Raw genomic sequence first — 11,379 nt, 5'->3', positions numbered from 1 at the left:
AGGAATACGACCAGAAGGTTCTGATTCTGATCAAAGAGAGACAACAAGAAGTCAGAAACTCCAACAAGACTACTGGATTTAGACTGTGATACTTAAGAAGTTTAGAGAATTGAGAAGCTCTGATGAAGTCAGACTTAATCATCCTCTGAAGACTAACTCTGGTACATCAAGACTATGATGCAGATCCACAAGTCCAGAATGCGTAACCGAAAAGAATCTCATTATGGAAAGAAAGTATTTAAAGAAAGGATTAAAGAGGCGGACAAAATGGTTTTAGAAAGAAACAACAAAAGTAATGACATTAATTATTCTTCAATGACCAAGATTCTGTCATCACTCCAACGGTCCTTCACAACTACTATATAAAGGACGGGTTACTTCTCTAGAAAGGCACACCTGAGACACACAGAAATATCATCCACTCTCTCTCCTTTTCACGAGCCGCTGCCCTTACGTGAAATGCTTTCGCTCTCATATTTTTCTGTAATACTTGCTTATTGTTAGAAGCACTTTACATTACAATTTACTTTTTGCTTAAACTATTTCCTCAAGTGACTCTGCGCAGTCTGTATATTTGAGAGGGCTAAGAGATTATTCTCTTAGACGATTGGTTGTGTAATCTTTCAAGATTATTGGATTAAGTCATTTTTGAAGGCGAAATCACCTTGGCCGGGTGGACTGGAGTAGCTTTGATTTTCAAGCGAACTAGTATAAAATTCTGTGTGTTTTGAATTCTGAAAAAAGCTTTTATTTCCAAAACAATTCAAACCCCCCCTTTCTTGTTTTTCTCAACCTTCAGTTGGTATCAGAGCTACGACTCTGTTATTTGATTTTCTAATCAAACACTTAACAGTGTAGAGAGATCCAGTGTGAGAAAAACTATGGCCAACACCGATGAAAGAGATAGTTACAATGCTAAACCTCCAATCTTTAATGGAGAGAAATTTGATTATTGGAAAGACACAATTGAAAGTTTCTTTCTGGGCTACGACGCTGATCTCTAGGATATTGTCACAATTGGCTACACACCACCTGTGACAGACGCTGGAGTTGCTATTCCTAGAAGCAAAATGTCAGATGATCAGAAGCGTGAATTCAAGAACCATCACAAGCCAGAACGATATTACTCAATGCCATTTCCTACAATGAATATGAAAGGATCAACAACAGGGAAATAACTAAATAAATACTTGACTCCCTAAGGATGACTCACGAAGGAAATTCTCAAGTCAAAGAAACAAAGGCTCTGGCTCTAATCCAGAAATATGAAGCCTTCAAAATGGAGGGCGATGAAGTTGTATAGGTAATGTTTTCTAGATTTCAAACTTTAATTGCAGGACTCAAAGTGCTACATAAAGGATATACATCTGCGGATCACATCAAAAAGATTGTTAGAAGCTTGTCAAAGAAATGGAGACCTATAGTCACAGCTTTAAAGCTATCAAAAGATCTGAACAATATCAGTCTTGAGGAACTCGTCTGTTCACTCAGAAGCCACGAGATAGAACTGGAGTAAGATGAACCTCAAAAGAAGATCAAATCTGTAGCATTAAAGTCCAGATCCGAAAGATGCAAATCAGATAGAAACAAAGCCTTCCAAGCCGAAGAAGAAGACATTGATGACTCTGAAAAGGAAGACTCTGACGATGAAGATGAATTATCCCTTCTCACCAGAAGAGTAAAACAACTCTGGAGAAAAAGGAATAATAACTTCAGAAAACCAAGACCAAAGGGAGATCGATCAGAATCAACTTCCAGAGGTAAATCTAACAAAGATATAACATGTTATAAATGTAAGGAATCAGGTCATTATAGAAACGAATGTCCCAAGTTAAAGAAAGAAAGCTCTAGGAGAGAAAATTTCATGAAAAGTTCCTTCAGAACCAAAAAGGGATTGATGGCTACCTGGGATGACAGTGGATCTGATTCCTCAGAATCAGACTCTGATGAACAGGAAAATGTTGCACTCATGGCTACCACCTCCAGGAATACATCAGATGGAGAATCTGAATCTGAAGAGGTATTTTCTGATCTTTCTCGCTCTGACCTCGAATCATGCCTTTCTGAAACTCTAAACTCATATCAGAAACTTAAACAAAAATTTAAAGCTATAAAAGAGGTTCTTGAAGAAACCATCGAAGAATGTGGTAAACATGAGATAACAGTTTTAGATCTAAAAGATGAAAATCAAATTTTGACATTAGAAAAAGATTCCACAAATAAACAATGTTTAAAACTTAAAGAAGCGTTATCTCAAGCTCCACAAACTTCAAACACAGTAATTTATGAATATGAAAAATCTTTTCCACAGTTTCTGAAGAATGAGATAGAAAGAAGTATAATGGCATCCATGATTTATGGGGTTAGTCAGAATAATAGAAGAGGAATTGGGTATGACCCTAGTGAAGATAAATCTTCCACTAATGAAAAACCTAAATCTTCATTTTGTTATCACTACACACATACACAAGCACCACATTTTGATAATGGCAGAAAACCCAACGTTTTAAGAAACTCTGGGAAAACTAATCACAAAGGACCCAAAAGATTCTGGGTACCAAAGGATAAGAGTGTTTATGTTGCAGATATCTTATGCAGCATATTTAACACACCAGTCATGGTACTTGGACTCTGGATGCTCGCGACACATGGGAAGAAAGTATATGTTCCAAAGCCTGGAACTTAAAGATGTTGGCTTTGTAGGTTTCAGAGGAAATCAAAAAGGAAGGATCAGAGGCTCCTAAACTATTGGTAATGGTACTCTTACCTCTATATCTGATGCTCTCTATGTAGAAGGATTAATGCATAATCTGTTATCAATAAGTCAATTAAGTGATAACGGCTATGACGTAATCTTTAATCAAAAAACATGTAAAGCAATTAATCAGAACAATGGAACAGTCCTATTCACTAGCAAGAGGAAAAATAATATTTACAAAATAAATCTTTCAGACTTAAAAGAACAAAATGTAAAATGTCTGATGTCTGTTCATGAAGAGCAATGGGTATGGCATAGACGCTTGGGCCACATTAGCATGAGAAAACTATCTCAGCTAAATAAACTCGAGTTAGTCAGAAGTCTATCTAAGCTGAAGTTTTCTTCTGATGCTCTGTGTGAAGCATGTCAGAAAGGAAAATTTTCAAAATCTTCTTTTAAACAGAAATATATTGTATCCACCTCTAAGCCTCTAGAACTTCTTCACATTGATCTGTTTGGTCCTGTTAAAACAACATCAGTTAATGGAAAGAAATATGGACTAGTTATTGTTGATGATTTTAGTCGCTGGACATGGGTAAAATTCCTAAAGCACAAGAGTGAGTCTCACTCTGTATTCATTAGCTTATATTCCAAAGTGCAAAACAATTTGACTCTAAAATCATCAGAGTCAGAAGTGATCATGGTGGAGAATTTGAAAATAATTTTTTTGAGGAACTATTTGATTCTAATGGAATATCCCATGATTTCTCCTGTCCTAGAACTCCATAACAAAATGGAGTTATAGAAAGGAATAATAGGACACTCCAAGAGATGGCCAGAACCATGATCAATGAAACAAATATGGCTAAGCACTTTTGGGATGAAGCAGTAAATACAACGTGTTATATTCAAAATAGAATCTCTATAAGACCTATTCTGGAGAAGACTCCCTATGAACTGTGTAAGGGAAGAAAACCCAACATTTCCTATTTTCATCCTTTTGGATGTTCTTGCTTTTTTCTGAATACTAAAGAACATCTGAACAAGTTTGATTCAAAAGCATAAAAAGGTATTATGTTAGGATACTCAGAACGCTCTAAAGGCTACAAAGTATACAACACATAAACCAAAATTGTGGAAGAATCAATTCATGTTAGATTTGATGATAAGCTTGACCCTGAAAAGTCAAAGCTAGTTGAGAAACTTGCAGATCTGGAGATTACTCTTGCAGGTTCTGACGAAAAGATCAAAGCACCAGAAGTATCTAATAAACAAAGTCCGGATGGAACTAAAGCCCCAACGATCCAAAATAAATCTAAAAGTCGCCCCAAAATCTCTGAAGATTTGATTCTGGGAAACAAGGATGAACCTATCTAAACTAGGTAAAGATTCAAGGTACCTGAAGAAATTCCTCTAGGACTAGTATCTCTGATTGAGCCTACTTCCTGTGATGAGGCACTTCAAGACGATGATTGGGTTCTATCCATGCAAGAAGAGCTAGATAATTCTAAAAGAATGACGTCTGGGATCTCGTTCCCAAGCCCAAAGGCACTCACATTATTGGAACCAGGTGGGTGTTCAGAAACAAGCTAAATGAAAAAGGAGAAGTTTTCAGAAATAAAGCTTGACTGGTGGCACAAGGATATAGTCAACAAGAAGGCATTGACTACAACGAAACCTTTTCCCTAGTCGCCAAGTTAGAATCTATTCGCTTACTTGTTTCATTTGTTGTAAATCATTCAATCAAACTATATCAAATAGATGTCAAGAGTGCATCTCTTAATGGCTATATATCAGAAGAAGTGTATGTCAATCAACCTCCAGGTTTTGAAAACTCAAACAGTCCAGAACATGTTTTTAAACTTAAGAAGTCATTATACGGCTTAAAACAAGCTCCTAGAGCTTGGTATGAAAGACTAAGCAATTTTCTTCTGGAACATGACTTTATTAGAGGAAAAGTTGACTCTACACTCTTGTGTAAAAACATTAATAATGACCTCATGATATGCTAGATATATGTCGATGACATTATTTTTGGTTCAGTTAACCCTTCTGTATGTCAAGAATTCTCTGAGCTAATGCAGGCAAAATTTGAAATGAGCTTAATGCAAGAACTAAAGTTCTTTTTAGGAATTCAAATCAATCAAGCTTCAGAAGCCACCTATGTTCATCAAAGTAAATACATTAAAGACATTCTGAAGAAATTCGAAATGGCGGAATGCAAACCTGCTAAGACACATATGCATCCAACTTGCATCATGGAAAAAGAAGAAGTTAGCCAAAAGGCTTGACAGAAGCTCTATCGTGATATGATAAGCTATCTTCTCTATCCAACTGCTACACGTCCTGATATTCTATTTAGTGTATGTATATGTGCCAGATTCCAATAAGATCCTAGAGAATCTCATTTAACAGCTGTTAAAAGAATACTCAGGTATCTGAAAGGAACTCCTAACATGGGCCTGATGTATGAGAAAACATCAGAGTATAGACTTTCTGGTTACTGTGATGCAGATTATGAAGGGGACATAATGGAACGTAAAAGTACATCTGGGAATTGTCAGCTCTTGGGAAAGAATCTGATATCCTGGGCCAGCAAAAGGCAATCAACCATAGCTCTGTCCATTGCAGACGCAGAATATATTTCAGCATCACTATGCACTACTCAGATGCTCTGGATGAAGATCAACTAGAAGATCTTCAAATCTTTGAGAGTAACATTCCTATCTTCTGTGACAATACTGCTGCCATCTGTTTAAGTAAGAATCCTATTTTGCACTCCAGAGCTAACCACATAGAAATAAAACATCATTTCATTAGAGACTATGTTTAGAAAGAGGTAGTAACGTTAAAATTTGTTGATACAGATCATCAAAGGGTTGACATTTTTACCAAACCCCTTGTTGAAGATAGATTCTCTTTTATCTTAAAAAATCTAAACATTCAAAATTGTCTTGAATGAAATGTGCCTCTGAGATAGCAAAATAAGACTCTGAAGTAAAAAACTGGGTTCTGTATCTGACCTTGATGCTACTACCATTTAGAAGTCATCTGAGTTAGAAATCTCCAGGAACCTACCCTTTGGTATTCCTGAAGATCAGATAAAGTAACACGTGGAACATCATGCGTCTAACCTTGGAACTTCTAGACAACTGTCTAGCAGTAATCAAGAAACAGACTTGAAATTTTGGTATCAGATATAAGACGTCGAAGGTAATGTCACGACACTAATATCTGTTAACACACAATGGATAAAGATACAAAATGGTAAAGCAAATAACACAAGCAATTGTTAACCCAGTTCGGTGCAACTCACCTACGTCTGGGGGCTACCAAGCCAGGAAGGAAATTCACTAAAACAGAATTAGTTCAAAGACTCTCCGTACACTTCAACAAGTTACAGTCTTTCTCACCTAATCTCTACCCGTGCAATTTCTACTTAAGCACTCTTAGATATGAGAACCCACTCACTTCCCTACAATCACACACTAGTGATTTTAAACAACAATCCCTTGAGAAAAGAAAATACTTTTCAATTACACACTCTTGATTTTACTTCACAATTTCAATCAAGAAGACACACTCTTGATCTTGCTTCACAGCTTTGATCAAGAAGACACATACTCTTGCTTAACAGCTTTAGAGTGACAAATTACAACCACAAATCAGTCCAATTCAATCATCAATGGATGACTTGATTGACCTATAAGTCTCACGACTAAACAGACACAAACCCTAGCTCTCTCTCTATATTTCGCTCAGTATTGGTTGTGTATTCAAACAGGTTTTCTAAGTCCCTTTTTATAGAAGTATCCAGCTGGGCTTGGACATCTTGAAAACCCTAAATCTATTTTCCAATCAAATCTTTTTATAACACCTGGTTAGATCTCCTTGGAAAATAAGTAAATCTGGTTGTAATCCATGATTGAATATGCTAGCTAATCATATCTTCAATCATACACAGATTGCCATTAATTGTGCAATCACAAAACACCAGACATTCATACTGAATGTTCTGTGTACAGGATGTCATGACATCGGGTCTGACATCCTGGAAAAATCCTGCATAATCCAATAATTCCTTTTATAACTTCCAACAGGTACAGCCATATCAGATGCCATGATCTTGTGTATGTCATTTGAAACAATCCTGCATGAACATGTCTTTCATTTAAGCTCCAGTAGGTACATCCAATATCAGAAGCCATGGCATTGTATGTGGCATTCTGAAACAATCCTGCATGAACATGTTCTTGAACTCCAGCAGGTACATAGGATATCTCATGTTAAGACATCACACATAACATCTTGTGAACACTCTTTGTTTTACCAAAATTGCTGCCAACACTTAGAATCAACAAGACTCTTGATATCTCCTCGAGCAGTGTGCTGATTATGGGATCAGACATCATTTATGAGTTGTAATCATTCTCCTCTCTAGTGTGCGTACTTGGTTTATATGTTATCTGTTAAACTCTCACTTATGTGTCGTTTTGCATGCGCCCTAATTTGGGTATATATACTTTTCACATTTTACAATTGCACACTTTTACACTCACGAACTCACCTAACCCTCTCTCTCAGTTCTCCCCTCTCTCTCAAAAGCCTTTCTGCAGTTCTTACTAAAGTTCTTCAACATTCATCTCGTCTTCAACATTCTTCATGGATTCTCAACAACAGTCAGTGTACAACTTCTCTCAACAGATGAACTCAACTGAGCAAGCCCCAAGTTCTAGTCAACAAAACCCTGCAGTCACCGGCGTCGTTTCCACTCCCATTTACAAAGAACCTCACATTCTTGATCGTGAGCCTCACATTCATCTTGCAACTCCGTTTGAGAAACTAGAAGTTCTGTGTGAAACCTTGGTGGACTTTGACAACATGAAAAGAAATGGCGTCAACCTCACTGATGAACTGAAGAAGCAAGTGTGGGAAAATTATTTTCAACGCCTCTATGGCCCAGTATACACGAATCTGGTGAAGGAGTTCTGGCGTTTCGCTGACTCTGATGATCACTACATTGTCTCCTACATTCTGGGAGTCAAGATAGTTATCACAGAGAAATTGCTTGCTTCTCTTCTAAACATGGAGATGACTGGAGGAAGACGCATATACAACATCAAGCCTAGGGCAAAGTATCTGTCCCAGGAGATAAACCTTACAATATTCCAACAGAATGCTGAAGGCAAGCATTCCAAGAACAAGGAACTGCATTAGAACCTCCGGGTATGGCTGAAGATTATCTTTGGCACCATTCATCACCGTCCAGCCTCTAACTCCTCAGACTACATAAACACAGACCAGAAATGCATCCTCTACTACATTCACAAGGGTCTGAAGCTCTGCCTTCTTGCACTTCTATTCAAGTATCTCAGAGACTCCGTGAAAGATACCAGAAACAATGTGAAGCCAAGAAACTACATCCTCTAGGGAGACTGATCTCTGATGTGCTGATTGAAAGCGACCTCGTGGACCATCTGATTCAGTTCAGACTCATGGTAGACGTTATGATAAATACTGGCAGACCTCTGAATGCTCGCAATCTGAAGAGCATGGGAATCATTGATCAAGTGAGGGTCAAACCAACACTCGACACCTCCTGGGAAGCACTTAAAGATACGAGGGAGATTCCAAATGGACTCTACCTATTCTCCAAGGTCGACCCTCCAAAAGTAGTCGCGTACTATCTAGAGGATCTGTACAAACAAGGAGTGGATATCACAGAATTCCAGGTGGACTGGCTGCCCGAGTTTCCACCAGTCTTCCAGAAGAGGACACGAGAGCCTGATCACACTGAATTACACCGTGTTTTTGACTCGGATTTCACATGTTTATTAGGACTTTATTATTATTTTGTTTGTATTATGCTCTCTTTTCTCTTGTTTTCAGATATTTAGCACTTTCAGACTCTTTTGGAAGAAACGAAGCAAAAAGACCTACAATTAGGGTTTTTCGGAAAAATTACACACATGGCATTGCACATGGCGGCCGCTATAGGAGAAACAATGAGTCATCAACCCTCAACTAGGAGGTAACCGCCACGTTCCCATGATTCACCCCATTTACACACATGGAGGGATCCATGAAGGGATGGCGGGCGCCACCTTTGGTAATCACGTTACCACTAAGGATAAGTTGGAGGGCAACATGGTCTTTGCAAGCTGCTGAAATCCTCTATAAATAGTTTGTTCCATTTCATTTTCTAATTATCCAACTTAGTTTTACAACACTAAGCATATATTTATCATTTGTAATAGCGGTAATCCGTCACATCGAGGGGTTATCGCACCTTAGTGAGATTGAGTTGGGTCACTTCGAGTTGCTGTCGTCTTTAGCTTCAGGAGTCGGAGGTTTATTTTCGTACCAGATTTAAAGCCTTCCATTTGGAGCAGGTTCTTATTTATTGCTTTATTTATTTATTTCCCGCATTGCTTTACTTTATTTATTTTCCGCATCGCTTTACTTTATTTATTTTCCACACTCGCTTTACTTTATTTATTTACCGCACTCACTTTACTTTATTTATTTTCCGCACTCACTTTACTTTATTTATTTTCCGCACTCGCTTTACTTTATTTATTTTCCTGCACTCGCTTTACTTTATTTATTTTCCGCACTCGCTTTACTTTATTTATTTTACGCACGTTACTCGTTCTCTACGCCTCACATTCTAAAACAAACTTTTTATCATCATTAATACCGTTGTGTTTGTTTGTGTTACCATGTCTGGCTAAATCTTTTAAAGGTTAGAATGTAAGGATCGCGGTTAAAGTAATGTTTCACATATTGAATCTGTAGAAATACTTTAAAGGCTGTTTTGATTTTTAACTGGAGTTTTCTAAAACAAACTTGGTTAGTTTTAATTATTCGAGGAGTGCGAAATCACCCTGGCTTAGTAACTAGGAATTTTTATCACTTTAAGGAAAAACTATTTTTGAAACTGTTTTCGGACGCGTTGATAGATTTAAAATCAGGAAACTCCTTGGGTAAACTTTCCAAATCAAAATCACTTTTCAACTAAGTTTACGAGTCTCATTTCTTAAAAATAAGTTTACTACTTTTGCGTTCTGCGCATCTTTTATAAGTGACAATAAAAGGCCTTAATTTAAGGGTAAACTCGACTCTGAATACGCGAAAGCGACAATTCCTGTTAAATGGATTCTTTTCAAGAGTAGAAAATATTGCCTCATAAGTAGTTCTATTTAGACAATCGAAACATCACTTAACTGACATGAGATACATTCAACCTGTCTTTACCTGCATTTATTATTTATCGTTGTTTTGCAAACCCAATATCTCTTTTATACCGTCTTAGATAAACACCGTAACGATATTAATCAATAGATTGACGATTGGTCTCTGTGGGATCGATATTCTTTTATATTACTTTGACGTAATTCGTGCACTTCCGAATCAACACGATCAAGTTTTTGGTGCCGTTGCCGGGGAACAACTTCGTCAAATTTCGTACCCTATTGTTACACCGTCTAGACTAAGGCATTATTAGTCGGTAAATGCGAAGAACCCGTAGTACTGGAAATTTAGTAGATCCTTTAGCGGAACCCGAACGTTATACTCGTACACGTCTCTTACTCATTCAAATTAAGAAATCTATGACCGAGAATCGCGATAGGAGACCTCTTAAGGAATTTGCCCAACCCTCTGATGAGGAACCTAGTTCGAGTATTGTAAACCCCCTTATTCCTGCTAACAATTTCGAACTAAAATCGTATTTGTTGCAATTCGTGCAACAAAACCAATACGCGGGTCTCGCTACTGAGAACCCGAATCAACATTTAAAAGTTTTTATCCAACTAGCCGACACCTTTAAATCTAATGGCGCTTCACCCGATGTGATACACTTAAGATTATTTCATTTCTCCATCAGGGATAGAGCACGTTCATGGCTAGATTCACTTCTAGCTAATTCAATAACTACCTTGGAAGACCTTAGGAGAGTATTCGTTGCTAGATATTTCCCCCTAGTAAGACTGATGTTCTTTGAAACCAAATAACTAGATTTGCTCAAAACCAAGGAGAATCGCTTTTTGAAGCTTGGGAGAGATATAAAGAGCTATTAAGAGTCTGCCCACACCATGGCCTAGAACAATGGGTGATCGTTCATACCTTCTACAATGGACTAAATTATAACACCAAGATGAGCATCGACGCTGCCGCTGGTGGCGCGCTGAATAACAGACCTTATCCCGAAGCTTGTGACCTAATTGAGGATATGGCCCAAAACCATTACCAATGGGGAATTGAACGAGTATCAATAGAGAAAACGGAGACCCAAGGTGGAATACATGAGGTAAGCTCTCTAGACATGATGCAGGCGAAAATGGATGCTTTAGCCCTTAGGATCGAACATATGTCTACAAACACTAACACCACAACAGTAGTCCACACGGAGTGCGAACTCTGTGGATCTAAAGGACACGAATCAACGGAGTGTAACCTATTGAACGACCTGAACACCGACCAAGTGAGTTACGCCCAAGGTAACCCATTTTCAAACACTTACAACCCTGGATGGAAGAATCATCCAAATTTATCCTATAAAAATCAGAACCCTATCCAAAATCATGCACCTCAGAGACCGCAAGGTTATCAAGCCCAAAAACCAAACCAACCTATGCAAGATGTGCCCCAGAAGTCTAACCTTGAGAAGATCATGGAAA

At 37.9% G+C, this 11,379-nt stretch overlaps 1 non-coding gene across 1 annotated transcript; it reads right to left on the bottom strand.

Annotated features, from left to right (window-relative positions):
• Window positions 1-10,694: 10,694 nt before the first annotated feature.
• Window positions 10,695-10,801, bottom strand: LOC127124957 (small nucleolar RNA R71). The gene has a single exon (XR_007804428.1). It is a non-coding gene; the product is annotated as a small nucleolar RNA R71 (small nucleolar RNA).
• Between the last annotated feature and the right edge of the window lie 578 nt (window positions 10,802-11,379).

Source organism: Lathyrus oleraceus, chromosome 2, assembly GCF_024323335.1.
Source record: "Lathyrus oleraceus cultivar Zhongwan6 chromosome 2, CAAS_Psat_ZW6_1.0, whole genome shotgun sequence".
NCBI lineage: Eukaryota > Viridiplantae > Streptophyta > Magnoliopsida > Fabales > Fabaceae > Lathyrus > Lathyrus oleraceus.
Note: the sequence above shows the minus strand (reverse complement) of the source record. Positions and strands in the feature narration are given on the sequence as shown.